The sequence below is a fragment of the Manis javanica genome, chromosome 4, assembly GCF_040802235.1.
Source record: "Manis javanica isolate MJ-LG chromosome 4, MJ_LKY, whole genome shotgun sequence".
Classification (NCBI taxonomy): domain Eukaryota; kingdom Metazoa; phylum Chordata; class Mammalia; order Pholidota; family Manidae; genus Manis; species Manis javanica.
Window position 1 is genome coordinate 104168424 of NC_133159.1, and position 10829 is coordinate 104179252.

Sequence of the window (10829 nt, forward strand, 5' to 3'; positions counted from 1 at the left end):
GTCTGCACCAGATGCTCCCAACAGGTTCTCTCGCACTCATGGGAACAGTGCTCTGCTTTACTGATGGCATTTCACTGGTGTTACCTTCTTTCTTCCTATTTTTTGTGTTCTCTTTTCAGACTCCTCCTAATTTTTTTCTATCTTTACTTTAATTTTTTTTTTCTTCAAAAAGCATATAAAATATCCATCAATCTTAACCTCATGGGATCATCAGATGTGTCTCTGATTTAACAGGTTTCAGGTTATCAACTGTTTTTCTCCGAGAAACATCTTGTTGGCTAGAAATAAACTGTTGTTTTAATTAGCATTGACTGAATGAAGTGTTATGGTAAATATTGAATAATTCCAAGTCCGTGGCACAGCATTTGAAAAGAGAAGTCATCAAAAAAGAGAGCGAAGCTGGGGGAAAAGAAGGCCAAGAAACAACAACCAGAGGAATTAGTACTGGTTATATCACTTCAAAAGAATCTTTAAAGACATTTTTCCATTCCAACTATGAAACTCATTAAAAGGGGAGACTTTTTCCTCTGCAGTATCATTCTTAAATGCCTAAAGCCAATTATCAAACTATATTACATTTCCTTCTGCACTGCCATTTTTTCGGGCAAACAAATCTTACAGGCTATTGGGAAAAGGAAAGATAGGTGCCAGGCAGCCCTGAGAAATTCTAACATCACCCTCACATGCATTGGCTTCCCGGTGAGCTGTGGGCTTCCCAGATGTCATGAGCCATCTCAGCAGAAAATATTAACTGCTAGCAGGGAGTGAGTCACGCTTGCATCTGTCACAGCTATAATTCTCAACCTTTCAAATCCAGTGGTCACGTCTCCTTGGATCTCACCATCAACACTGTAAAGTGCTTAGCATTTGTAATAGGGATTCAATAGGACTGCGGAAATCCTATTGAGATGCTGTTCTTGGAAATTCTCTCCTTCCTTAACATCCTTGATATTTCATTGTCCTAGTTGTCTCCTCTTGTTAACTCCCACAACAGTTCAGCTCTCAAAGTTCTATTTTACATTTTCTCCTCCCTCTTCCCTCAAGCATTCTGTCCCTTCCCCTAGTGGATAAATGCCTCCTCTCCAGAGACCTCACAAATTTGAACCTCTTGCCCCATGCCTGACCTGCACTCCAAGCCCACATTTTAATGATGCACGATGTATTACAACCAAAGAGCTTTTATGTCCCATCCAGTCCTCAAGTGCCTGCATGTCACATGGGACACAGGAGAGGAGGCAGCCAAAACGGGGGGAAAAGCACACTTTAAGCATCAACAGACCTGGTTGCAAATAGAAGTTTGCCACTTATACACAGTTTGCCCTCAGGACAGATTTTTTTCACCTCTTTGAGCCTTAGTTTCCTCATACAGTAGGAAAAACAAGTTACTCTGAGAGGTTGTTGTAAAGACTAGATTTACACTTGCAGTGCATTTGGCCCTAGTCATATGGAAAAACATGAGTTGTCTTCCTGCATCTTTGTTACAAATCCACTCCTGACAGTGCCCATTTGTTAATGCCTCTCTGTTCTTATCGGGCTCAAAACCCTCGAGTCACCTTTGACCTCTCCTTACCCCTCTCAGTCAGATCGGTTGCCAAGTCCTTCCTTTTTCTCCTCTCCTGACACTTCACTGCAGTAGACAGTCTCACCAGTTATAAGCACCTCCGTATCACTGCTAGCTCAGTCTGAAAACATAGTTGCCACTCCATTTCTTCCCCTGCTCAGAAACCTCTAATTCACTCTGCCATGGCCTCTAGAAGCACAAAGTCCAAGCCTTCAACAATGTGGCCCAGGGCAATCTTACCTCTTTCCCTGACCTCTGACTGCTAACCCTGGCTAAAAGGGTTGCTCTAAAAACTCCCATCCCCAGAAGGCACCCTATGTTCTTCCTCTCTCACCAGGCTGTTCCTCAAAACACAGCAGTGATGCAGCCTCTCTTTTCCAGGAGGGAAGCAACACCCTACAGGTGAAAAGCTCAGATTCTGGAGCCAGAATCACTTGTGTGAATCCAGTCTCTAATCTTAATCAAGGTGCTCAACTTCTTTGAGCTTTGATTTTTTTAATCTATAAAATGGTGGAAACATCATCTACTCCATAAGATTATTAAGTGCTCAGAAAGAATTATTATTTCTCTTTGTATGACACTTTTAGTTATTTTTCCTTATCTTATTCTGCCTCATATTAGCTTTTAAAATATGATCTAGGTACAATAATTCATATTTTATTGTTTGTTCCCTCTCCTTCTTAACCACTCCCAAACTATAAGCTCTTGTTGGGAAACATATTATTTGCTTTGATGATTCCCCACATAATGAGCCCTCAAATATTTCTTGAAATGGATAAAATTGGGTTTCTCTTCCTCAGTCTCAAACAGAAGAACTCACGATACCAGGAAATTTAGTGACCTGGCCAAGATCACATCATGTAAGGCAGAGCCATGGAAACAGCCTAGCTCTTCTGGCTCCAATAACCTGTCCGCGCTGAGAGCCAAGCAGGCTTAGTTACTCTGCTAAATAGGTGGACATGATAGAACGTGGTGATTAGTTTCAAAAGTTAGATAGAACTTTCTCAACAAAGAATCCTGTGTCCCTTGGCCAAATGTCAGCACCCCTTGTTTGCATCAAGTAGTCCTGTGTGAGTCCTCCCTCCATTCCAAGCTTTTAAGACTCAGTTCAGCTGTGCAAAGAACAGAGGTGGCACAAAGCCACCTTTGTGTTCCTGGTGGGAAATGCTTCTAGACTCTCCTAGTCTGACAGAACTACTGCTTCTCTGCCACTCCTGGAGGAAAGACAGGACGAGAACTAACAGAAATTTAAAAATAATGAAAAAAAGACCAACATTAGACTTTTACAAAGAAATTATGAGACTGAATAAGAAGTTAGCGGAGAGGGTAGGCAACAGGAAGCACAATCAAATAAATACAGGAGCAATTTATATTTAATATTAAAAATGTCTGTTCAGACCAAAATTTATTATCTGGCAGTTTTTGAGGGTTTTGTTTTGTTCTGTTTTTTTTTTTTTTTTTTTCCTACAACAGGAAGGGCATGCATATTTTGAGTTCTCTCTCTTCTCACCTACATACAATCATCAGCCTAGAAATCCCTTTTCCTAAGAATCCAGAATTAGGCTATGAGATAGACTTGGGCTCTTTAAAAAGTCTGGAAAAAAGAGTATATGCTGTATGGGAAGTAGGTGACCAGAAACACACCTACTGAACTACCAATACAATCAATCCACACCAATACCTGTCAGGGAAGGGAAAACGGAAATAAACAAGTTCCTACAATACCTGCATCCAAGCTAGTTCAGGCTATAGCTGCAGTCTGGTTAAATTCAACTGATATTCCCCTTATTTTTTTTTTTTTAAAGTAGGTAAGCATATCTTCAGATGTATTTCACATATTGTTTCTCATTCTAGGATCTAGTTTTATATTAAAATAAATCTGTTCATTTCCCAAAGAAAAAATGACAGGAAAAATTCATCACATAAAAATATGTCAATAGAACTGAGAAGACAAGCCACAGACTAGGAGACCATATTTGCAAACGACCCATCTGATAAAGGTCTGTTACCCAGTATATACAAAGAACTCTCAAAACTTAACAACAAGAAAATGAACAACCTGCTCTAAAAAATGGGAAAAACATCAAAGCAGATAGCTCATCAAACGTACACAGATGGCAGATAAGCATATGGAAAGATGCTCCACAGTCTATATCATTAGGGAACCACAAATTAAAACAACAATTAGATAGCATTACATGCCTATTAGAATGGCAAAAATATCCAAAAGACTGATGTATCATATTTTGGTGAGGACGTAGAGGAACAGAAACTCTCCTTCATTGATAATAAAAATGCAAAATAGTACAGTCACCTTGAAAGACAGTTTGGCAGTTTCTACCAAAACTAAGCATGCCCATACCATATAATCCAGCAAACTCACTTTTTGGTATTTACACAAATGAGTTGAAAACTTATGCCCACCACACAAACCTGCACATGGAAGTTTATAGCTGCTGTATTCGTAACTGTCAAAAGTTGGAAGAAACCAAAGCAAGATGTCCTTCAGCACATGAATGGATAAACTTGCAGTACATCTAGACTATGGAATAGTATTTGGAACTAATAAGGAATGAGCTATCAAGCCATGAAAAGTCATGGAAGAACCTTAAGTGCACATTATTCTGTGAAAGAAGCAGCCAGTCTGAAAAGTCTACATAATGTATGATTCCAACTATATGACATTCCAGAAGAGGCAAACTATGGAAATGGTAAAAAGATCAGTGGTAGAGGTTAGAGGGGAGAGACGGAGGGCTAGGTAGGGCACAGAGGATTTTTAGGGCAGTGAAACTGTTCTGATGATGCTACAAGGGTAGATACATGTCACACATTTGTCCAAAATCATAGAATGTACAATACCAATAACAAACACAAAGAAAACTGTGGACTTTAGATGATAATGATGTATCAATATAGGTACATCAATTTTAACAAGTATACCCCTCTGGTGTAGGACGTTGATAGTTGGGGAGGATGTGGGGGTAGGACAGGGGCCACCCTGGAACTCTTTACTTTCTGCTCAGTGTTGGTCTGAACCTAAAACTGCTCTAAAAGAAAAGTCAAGTCTATTTTTTTTAAATTATATATAGTTCCCCAGCAGGTAGGCATGCACCCTTTATCACACCTCACTGTAAAAAATTTGCAATGCTATCATATTAGAAAAGAATCAAAATGAAATATAACACATTCATTCACTCAACAAATAGTTACTGAACACTTACCAGGTTACCTATTATTCTGTGTTGTCTTGTGGAGATTATACATATTCTAAGAAATAATTTTAAGAATCTATTGCTTTTAAAACTACTGACTGCTACCAGAAGTCATGTGACTACCTACCTGAGGGATTATAAAAGAACAAATAATAAATTTAAAAAACTAGAAAAAAATTGATTCCTTGAAATTCACAAAGGTTTCCAGGTGTGGGGAAAAAAAGATCAAGAATTAGAAATGTGTTCTTCCAACAGTGCCCTGCCTAAGCATTACCAAGCATCAAAGATGTCCTCACCACATGAATATACATGGCACTGAGACACCAAGAGTGCAGCAATGAATTTCCTATTAACAAAACTCAGAAAGAATGGTTCCTGTTCTCTAACTTATGGTAAGATCCTGATAAAGTTCTCAGAAGACAGTAGATATCTAAAATGTCTCTCTGAATAAAAGTAGGCCCTTTTCTCTTAACTACATATATGTAGCAACTAGGGCTGCATGTACAAGACTCAGGCTTTACCCTCTGCAGGATGGGGAATTGAAGAACTGCCTGCCGGTGGCCTTGCACATACTTACCTGGAATAGTGTTGCTAGCCTATGGATGCACAGTGCATGACTTGCTAAACAAGTAGACAGCTCCCAAGAACTGTCCTATTTGCCTTTAAAATGACTAATGTGCTTATAACAACCCATGGCACATTGTGTTTATACCCAGGCTTCCAAAGTGCTGTGTAGCCTCGAGGTCAGGGAAAAAGAAATCCTAGTCGACCTCAAGAGGTGGGTTCAGTCTTATGTAGGGTAAAAGCCTTTTCCACCCAAAGGGGAGAGGCGCTGACCTTTTTACCATCCGCATTAATACACAGTGCAATACAGGCAAAGCCATCCCTCACAAAAATCATGTTAGAGAAAAACAAAATGAAATATCCTCCTCACCCCAACCTTTCCTTTTTTTTTTTATTTCCATCTCTGCAGAGGCAGGGAAACTCCCCTGATTTTCTCAGATGTGCAACAAAAAGGCCCTTCCTAGAAGACATGGCAGAAGGTGGGCATGACAGCAAGAGGAAGGCACTGAGGCAATAGCCCAGCCCATGGTACCAGTATCGACAACACCATAATCATTTAGCACTAATACTCGTCAAGATCATGAAACCCAGCATCTCTGGCTTATTTCCAGAAGGGGCTTACTATTTTGGGCAGTCACGTGAAAAGAATGAAAATTAACTAAGAAAGTCATCCCTCTACCCTTCTCCTACAAACTGTCAACATGCAAATAATGTTTCATGCCTACATTCCTGCATCTTTAATCATTACCAAGTTTTCATCAACTTACAGTTCCTAAAATTTGCCATATGCCAGGTTGTATTCTGGACAAACAGTTCCTGCCAGGGCAGGGAATATGCAAATATGCCAGCATGCTGTGGGGATGTACTCCAGTTTACTTTAAGAAGACATGGAACCCCAGGTATTTCAATGAAAAAGATTAGAGGAGAGGCTGAGTGTGGCCTGGAGTGTCAAGAAAGGCTTCCTAAAAGGAGTAAGACTTGGCCTGGAGGAAGGAGCAGAAATAATTCAGATAGGCTAGGAAAGAAAGGGAAGGAATTCCAGGTAAATAGTTCGGTGCCCAGAGGTCTTACTAGGGATCCTGAACTGTCCAACTGAAGGCCATGGAAGGTAAGGGCATGAAAATAATGACATTTATGAAAAACCAGTGCTTCTCAGAATGAAGTCCCTAGGATGAATTTAGAGGCCCAACAGCATTCTGGTAGGAAATCTAGAAAGTGAAGGACCTCAGAGGAAGAAGGAATAGAGATCCAGCAGTTTTCTCCCAGGGAGAGCAAAGACCCATTTCCAACAGGCTTGGGAGTCAACAGACCCAAATTCCAGTCTATCTCCAATTCTGAACCTGAGATGTCAGGCAAGTTTCTTAACAGTGGGGCGCCTCCGTTTCCTCAATTCTTGAATGGAGATAATAATACGTAAACCTTCCAATTGAGACAATGCATGGAAATTATCTAGTTCAGTAGGTGATAATATAGATGTTCAATTAACAATAACTTACTGTCATGTGAAAATGAAGCACACACTCCAGAAAAAAAAAAAGTCCAGGTAGAGATAAGTGAGGTACTGCAAAATCGCAATATCTTTTCAGACGAAAGTTTGAGTCTGATTTGTTTTGTACTTTTACATGCTACATTTTAATCCTAGTGGATTGCTTGAGCTATAAAAATCAAAGCAACAACAACAAAAAAAGATCAAAGCAACACGATGGATGTCAGTGGCTTAACTGCAAGTATCAGGACAGCCTTTGAGGTGCTACTTTCTAGAAAGCACATCACACCTTCACAATCGAGAGGAACCAGTCACCTTCATCAGTCTAAGAACATGGCAAAAGTCATTGATTATCCCCTTGGGGCTAATCCATTCTATATCCTGACCATGGAGTTTGAAATTTTAGGGTGGTAAGGAACTTATTTAGCAAACTTCTAATGAATGTCTTTGTATTCAACACCGTGATAGATCCTTTTAGGGTCTCAATCCAGGAATAAAAGGAAAAGTTCCAGTCTATCATGGGCTAGGTGCTTTACATTCACAGTTACAATGAGAAAGACTGCAACTGTGTTTTACAGAAGAGCAAAGAGATAAATTAAGATGCATTCTTTCAATTCTTTCGCTCAATTCCTTCACTTATTCATACTTTTCAAATAAACATTCTTTCTGCACAACTCGGTATAAAGCACAGGGTAGAGAGAACCATTGCCCTCAAGTCTGAGGGGAAGAAACATGAACATCTAACTGTCACAAGGCAGACCAGAGATGCACATCATCCAGAGGATACAGAGTACCACTGGCATGAGATTACTTCTGACTCGGAGGTCTGGGAAGACTTCGACAAGGGTGCTACATCAGCTGGACTAGGATTTGGAGAAAATAAACAGGGGTAGTGCAGGGATGCCCAACAAGCATGGAGTTTAACCCGATGGACACACAGGTGGAAGCATGTCTGTTGCACCTGAGAATGGGGTGCTGTTTGCTGCAAGAGTGGGTAGATGATTTGGGGTGGTCCAGGTCCAGTGGAAGATAGAGGTAGATGGGTACTGAATTGTGAAGTGTGTTTTTGAATGCCAAACTCAGGAGTTACCTTTATTGACAACATTAGCACTACATAGTGTGTGGTACTAAGAAATCTGTTAAGGGGTTAAAAAAAAAAAGAAAAAGAAGTAGGATCTTAAATACAAACAAAAGCCCACATAGCATTGGCAGAGGTTTGGCTCAAGACCTCTTAACAACACCTGCAGCTTATTTTTCACTCTACATGACCAGGCGATATCTTCCTTGCTCTAATTTATCATCTTTGCAGCCAACCTTTACCCTTTCTCCTTCCCTTAACTGGACACTAGAAATTAGGCAAACACGTAAATTTTGAGGAAATCCAAAGAACTTTTTTGGGGAGAAGCGTGATACAACTCCATCAGCCTCAGTCACACAGCCTTCAGTGAGGTCACCCTTACCACTTCAATTTAGATGCATCGGCTGGTTTTTCTCAGTCTGATTTCACCCCCATAAGTCCTGGAGTTTTTTAAGGCCTTTTATGTTTTCTGCAAAGTAAAGGGTAGCCTGACTTCTCATTTATGACTCTGGTTCACTTTGGTGCAATCTTATTCCCTTTTGGGCCCAACTGAACTTCTAATGTCAAATTTTCCCCAATAACAACCTCTACTTCCAACAAATATGTGCACACATGGACCTTGGGTGCACACCCATCCCTGAAATGGTCCAGATCAGCCCCATCCCCAGGTAGCAGGGGTGCCCAGCTGCATCCATGCTCCCACCTGCACGGTGCCCCACACACACAGAGCCAATATGTTCCAACTAGAAGTCATTTTCCAAATCCACATGGCCTTTCCCTTTATTTCACTATCCTCATGCCCTCAGACTGGACAACTGAGTTTCCCCCGACTCCATTCTTATCTCAGTTCAGATGCTTCATTTCTTCAGGTGAAGCCAATAAAAATGTTTTGTTTCCCTGTACAAACCATTTAAATAGGGCACAGGCTCTGTGCCCTACCACATCCTTCTTAGCCAGCCTCAGGTGCTCCTGCCTCAACACCTAAGTGGCATTTTTAAGGGTTCATTTGGCTTTTTAAGTGTATTCCACATTAAATAATATCTTTATGTTGGCTTGTTAAGAGAAGGAAGTAAGCAGTTGGGTACAGCAGTTTAAAGAAAAAACACAGGGAAGGGGAGAAAGGAGAAACATAGGCCTGTCAGGGCAGTGAGTTCAGTTACAGCAGCGACATGCGGGCCACGTTCCAAGTAGCCCACTCATCCATCACAGCCAAAGACTATCAACTTGCTGGCCATTATCCAAACGCCTTCACTGCGCCCTTCGTCCCATGGGGGGAGGAGAACACCAGAGAAGATGCAGAATATCCATATCACCCTACAGGTAAAGGACAAACAGGCCTGCCATAAGAGCGGGGACACAACATCAAATTGAATCCAGCCTACCAGCTTGTGTGGTAAGGGGTGGGTGATTCACTACCGGGGAGCGAGGGAGGTTAAGAAAAAGGATGATCATGGAAAGTCCCAGAGGCGGTGGTAATCAGATTCTCTAAACCCGGCCATAATGTACACTGGCTATAAGGTTCACTCTGCCCTGGTGACTGTTGACGCTGCTCCCCCCAACCTCTTATGCGCCCTCTCCAAAGACGCGCTTCCCCAATGCCTCCACTCAGTCCTGAGCCTGACATTCTCCCACGGTGAAGGTATCAGCTTGGCCCCACCACCCACCCGCCGGCATACGTGGACATCAGGAGTTGGAAACCTACCAGGGCTAACAGCGACTCCGCTGGGGCAGCGAATTGCTGCCCATCTCTCCGCCCACCCATCCTTATTGTGCCATTTGCCCAGCCTGACGGCAGCCCAAGCCACTAAACTGAATCGGACTAGAATAGAGCGGAGAGGAACAGGGCGCACACATTTCACAGGGAACCAAGATGACCCGCTGCCCTCTCTGAGTCCCCCACCTCCTCCTCCGAGAGCAGCTGGGGGCGCGGACACCCGAGGGGAGGGGAGCGCAGTTGGTCCCTGTCCGCAGCTGCACACAAAGCCCTTCACCTTCTCCTTGCCTTCCCAGCTCCTCCCTGGGCTTCGTTTTTCCGAGGGTCTCGGATGCCCCTTTCGGTGGTCGGCGGGACGGTCCGACTCCCTCTCGTAGCGCTGCCTCCTCCCCGCCCCTCACTACAGACCCGGGACGGAGCTCAGCGCGGGCGCCGGGGTCGCGAGAGCACCCTATGCGCCCGGGGGTGCGGACAACGACCCAGCCTACCAGGCACAACTTCGCCCAGCCGTTGTGCTGCCCGCTCTTAGGCGCACACCCATCCCTGCAGCGGTGGGTCGGGTCTCGATCAGCCCCATCCCCAGGCGGCGGGGGCGCCCAGCCGCAGCCACACTCCTACCTTCGCGGCGCCGGGCGCGGCGAGGAGCGGGGCCACCGAGCGCCCCAGCCCGCGCCGCGGCGCGTCTGCCCTTGTGCTGCTGCGGCGGCGGCGGCGGCGGCCGCTGGCTGGCGGGCACACTGGCTGGCTGCCCGGCTGACTCCTCACAGGGGCTTCCTGTGGGGCTGGACAAAGGACATTTCCTGGGAGGAGCAGGGGAATGTTCCCAGCATGCCTCGATTTGTAGTTCCCGGGGACTTCCTGCCACCGCGGAGCCGGGCGTCGGGAGGCAGCTCCGGCCCGCTCAGGACCCGGGGCCGGAGAGAGGCGCTCCCTCCTGCCCTAAGCGCTCCAGGGGAGGAGGCGCCGGGGGACGCCGCACGCCCCGAGCCCGCAGCTGCCCTCGCCCGAATCCGCGCCCCCGGGGAGGGCTTCCGCCCCCTAACTGCGGTCTGCGGCTGAGCTGTCGCAGTGTGCTGGACGACTCTGCGGTGGGGCCGGCCTTTTCCTTAGAAATGAGGAAGTTTGGGGTTGATTTGGTTTTTTTAAATAGATTTTCATTTTCTTTTTTTAAGCCGCCGGAATCCTACTGGGGGCGGATTAAAGAACTTGACTGT

The 10829-nt window shown here is 44.2% G+C and overlaps 1 protein-coding gene across 4 annotated transcripts in view; it reads right to left on the reverse strand.

Moving 5' to 3' along the window:
• ZNF697 (zinc finger protein 697) overlaps positions 1–10380 on the reverse strand; it is a 53983-nt gene extending 43603 nt beyond the window's left edge. The window contains exon 1 of one of the 4 annotated variants that reach the window (XM_073234496.1): positions 10234–10380. The gene's annotated coding sequence lies outside the window, so the exon portion shown is untranslated. The other 3 variants (XM_073234494.1, XM_073234498.1, XM_073234495.1) reach the window with 3 other exon arrangements.
• Positions 10381–10829: the final 449 nt, after the last annotated feature.